The sequence below is a fragment of the Tupaia chinensis genome, unplaced genomic scaffold, assembly GCF_000334495.1.
Source record: "Tupaia chinensis unplaced genomic scaffold, TupChi_1.0 Scaffold146627_1, whole genome shotgun sequence".
In the NCBI taxonomy this organism is placed as follows: domain Eukaryota; kingdom Metazoa; phylum Chordata; class Mammalia; order Scandentia; family Tupaiidae; genus Tupaia; species Tupaia belangeri.
This window is the reverse complement of record NW_006206483.1, coordinates 3,561-8,008: the sequence shown is the minus strand read 5'-3', so window position 1 is coordinate 8,008 and position 4,448 is coordinate 3,561. Positions and strand designations below refer to the sequence as shown.

Below are 4,448 nucleotides of genomic sequence, written 5' to 3'. Positions count from 1 at the left end.
TCAAAAAAAAAAAAAAAATATCTGCAGTCACGTGCTGCATCTCTTCAGTAGGCTGAGCCCTGCTAGCATGACCTGCTCATAAATTGTGATAATACCTTTACTAGGACTTGTGATTGATTCAATAGGTGCAAGACACAGCCAATGTTTAACACGTTTCGTGGCATCTGGAATATATTTAGTCAAGTCATTCAGTGTGACAACAATTTCTTCTTTTGGGCATCCATTAACCAGGTTCAGGCATTCAGAAAATGTCTTATTCACTTTTTCAGTAAATAATCTTTGTTCATCTTCTTCTGCCATGGTAGTCCAGAAAGACCCAACTGCGTTTTGATTTTGTGCTTCAGGCTCAGGCTGGGTAACTACTGAATTAGCATTTTCAGCATTCTTCCTCCGCAAACTTTCATCCCTCAGAGGAGCTTTTCTCTTTTCTTTGGGCTGAGCTGATCTACATCAATGGCTGCTTTTGCTATAGTGTGTCTTCGCACTCAGTGGATTTTGCCTTTTTTATTAGTTTGGTATTAGAAGGTGAAGCAGGCCTGGCTACAATCTCAGATGTGATGCTTCTTCCTAGTGACTTAATTATTTTTATGTCCTCAGAACTGGCTGTGACACTAGACAAAAATGTTTCTGATTATAATCATTCCTTTTCACGAGGCCCTTTCCAGACTCTCACATTGACAGAGGTTCTACTGATGCCCTGTCTCCTGTGTCCAGGGATCAGTGTGGTGATTTCTAACAGGAGGACACACCAGTTGTGTGCTCTGGGAGGTGGTGCTCACAGAGTTAGTGGCAGCGGTCACATTTGAGGGTCCCCCACTTCTCACTGTCATAGTGCTGGTGTTCATGGGCTGAGGTTTTGCGACTTTAGAGACAGTAGTTCAGGTTCTCTGTTGTTCCAGAGCTCTCATCTGACTTGTAGAGGTTTTCTAAACCAAGAAACCTCAGACTGCACAATTGGGCCACAATAAGATCCAAGGGTAGGATTCTTGGGCACGTTAACTTCTTGCTTTGGTTTCTCGGTAGTGATTTGTTTCTTTGTATTATTCTTCTTAAGGTGAAATGACTGGATTAACGTCATATATTGACCTGGGGATCATCTTTAAACCACTGCAGTTTGATTGGTATCATCAAAATAAGGTGTATCAAGTGGTGTAGTTGAATTTGTTCATTCACTTGAAGGTTTTAAAGGAATACATTTTATTTCCAATTGTTGCATGATTTTTTGCTCCCTAGAGGTCTACAGGCATTTTCTTTATTGGCCATTTTTGTTTTCAGTTTCTGAACTTTTTTCCCTTTGTCAACCAAGACCTCAGGTGTCATCACTCTCTGACCTCTGCTGGATCATATCTGATTTTCCTGTTTCTCTGCAAAAACTGTTTTTCTTCTTAAAAAATGTCCCTTGGACTTTCATCTTCTTTGCTCTCTGAATGCAGACTGGGTCCTTCAATGCAGGGACAACTGCAGGCCCAAGGGCACTGTTGGGGTGCTCATCGCAGTCTGGGGCTAGGGGTGTGTCTCACATGAAGAAGCCTCTGACACCTTCAGCCCACCACTTGAGACTACTATTATTTTTCATTTTAAAAAAATCAAAATTCATTTTCCTCAAAACTAATGCAAGTGGACATTTCAAGAGGTTTTGGCTCCCCAAGTCCAATGACCACACGTCAGCCCTGACACATGCGTGGTGACACAGAGATGAGGGATGGTGCAGATACATTTTGGCACAGATACTGTGTCGGTAGTGACCCTCAGGTCCCAGGAGCAGCAGGGACAGCATCCCAGCTGCAGGGTGCAGTGTCCAGCATCAGTGTCAGTGGTGAGAGCAGTAACACTGCTCCCTGTGACCTTGTTCAGGGACACTTGTTCCTACATGGCACCTGAGCTAAGGTAGATTGTGACTAAGGTCCAGGCTGCATAACTTCAAGCCTGGCTCTGTGCTGTTTCAAAATAAAATGAGTTCTAATACCATATATATAAATTCCTTACTATTAGAATTAGGATAACTTGTATTCTATTGGTTGCTCCAAAAGTGAGTGAAAAGTCAACCATTTCAGAGACCAAATCCATAGACGTTTCATTCTGCTGAGCTGAGAGCCCCTTCCTAAATCTTCCACCTAGAACTAATGATATAGTAAATGATACTGACCCCTTGGGGGATGGCCGTGCTGCAATCCTTTCTCCCTCGTTCTAGTATCAGGATTTGGGGCATGCAAGCACACTCACCTGAAGTCTTTCTCAAGCTGCCAGGAATGGAATACAAACCACAGAGACTGCCAAGGGAGATTTAATGCCTTAACCTCCACGCCACCTGCTGGCCCCAATGACTTCTATTTCTTGCTAAATTTCTATCACTATTAAGGCCTTCTACACCCATAATCCCAATTTAATTTTATTTACCTTCATTCTCTCAAAGAAGAATCCCATTACTCAGACCAAATTCCATCTGGATATTTGACTTCTATTATCTGAAGAATTTTTTTTTTAACTCAAGAAGCATTTCTAGATGTATCCTAAGGCTATTGCCCTTACTTCCACTTCCCATTCTATAGACTGGGACTCATAGTTTGGACATCTAGGTATGCAAGATCTCATTTGTACTTCTGCTGTATGATTCTTTTTTTGGTCTCACCAGGATTATACACTTCTTGAGCAGAAAAATCATGGTTTCCTATAAAGTGCTTGTTGTTTTTTTATTTGTTTGTTTTGTTAGAGGGTTTTGCTATAGGGCACGTGCACTTGCCAGAGAGACAGAGAGAGACAGAGAGACAGAAGGCAAGAAATCACCCCACGGGGCGCCACGCCACAATCCCTTCTCCTCCATTCTCCTCTCAGGATCTTGGGCATGCACGCACACGCGCCCAGTGTGAGTTTAAGGCACTGGGTCTGGGACTTGAACCATGGTCGACTACATGGGAGTCCAGCGACATAGCCATTACGCTAACTGCTGGTCCCTAAAGTGCTTGTTTTAATGTTGAGAATGCCGGGAGGCATAATAAACATATGAACTGATTAATATAAATATTAATAACATTAAAGATTCTACCTGAGCACAAGCTAATGCAAAAAAGAGAAGAAAAAAAGAAAAGGATACTGATCGCCTAACATCATGACTCATTATTGTTGAAATACATCCTCCCTTTTTTTTCTTAGGGGGAAAGAAAATCGAACATTTAAATGTGGATTTGAGGGCCAGGTGGTGGCTCAGTGGGAAAACAATACATTCATATAAGAAAAGACCAGGGTTCACATCAGGGCCCTCCCTAAGCATGCTGGGCACCCACGCAGAGAAGCATGGCATGGGTCACCTGACTGCAGGTGGATCATGATTGAAGAACCCTGCTCAGGGTGTTTCTCTCTTTTTCTCTCTCTCCATCCCCTCCTATTGCACGCAAGTAGATAAATAAACTTTCAAAATAATTGCCATGGGACATGTGTGCTCACTACAGAGAGAGAAAAAGAGAGAAGGCAAAAAAGCACTCCCCAGGGGCCGGGAGGATAACCGTGCCACAATCCCTTCTCCTCCATTCTCCTCTGGAGATTCTGGGCATATATGCCCAGTGTGTTTTTTGAGTCATAGGTCTAAGACTCGAACCACAACTCAACCACGTGATATTCAGCTGCCTTAACCCCCATGCCACCAGCAGGTCCCAAAACTGTTTTGTTGTTGGTGTTAATGTAATTTAAGTCCCTTTCCAATCATTATGCTCTCTGATCCCTGACTTCAGTGGTCCCAACTGCGGGTGAGCTCAGGACTGCTGGTGGGCTTGTCACTCAGGCCTCCCCACAGACACCCAGTGTCAGAATGTGGAGCGCCGAGTCCATGGATTGCTGATCTCACAGGGAGCCTAAGGCCCGGTCTAGAATGTGGTCGACCTTCTTGCTGCTCAGTGTGATCTGAGCACCAACAGCATCTGCACCAACAGCAACCTGGTTGTAAATACGGAACTTCGTGCTTCACTTAGACCATCTGAGGCTGGAGGCAAAGCCCAGGGATTCCTGGTGCACAGGACAGTGTGGGGCTCCCGGGTCTACGTGCCTGCTAGACACAGTGCATAACTGCAGTCTGCTCTGGGAGTGTGTCCTGCCCAGGGCTTGTCCCTGTTCCTTCTCTTCTTAGCAACTCATGTGGAGCCCTCTAGAGTTCTTTAAATATCAGTTATACGACATCAGTTCATATCACTCATTCTGTAGCCCAGATATTTATCTGAAACTCCAGTCATCCAACTGTCCCTGTCCCTCACCCTCCCACATTTCTAACAGCCCTTTCCTACCCTGGACACTGGGCTCCTGCTCCTCAGATGTGCTCCCGCCAGAGTCCTCCCTGATTTCACTCACAGCACCTCCATCTCCAGTTAGTGTCCTCCCTGACACCTCTTCATCACATCTGATTTGGTTTACAAGGAAATGCTGTGACTTCTTCAGAACCTATCCAGAACCCAGTCATTCCT

General features: G+C 44.5%; 1 pseudogene; it reads right to left on the bottom strand.

The window, feature by feature from the left end:
* Positions 1-31: 31 nt before the first annotated feature.
* LOC102497967 (cytoskeleton-associated protein 2 pseudogene) lies at positions 32-2,030 on the bottom strand (annotated as a pseudogene).
* Positions 2,031-4,448: the final 2,418 nt, after the last annotated feature.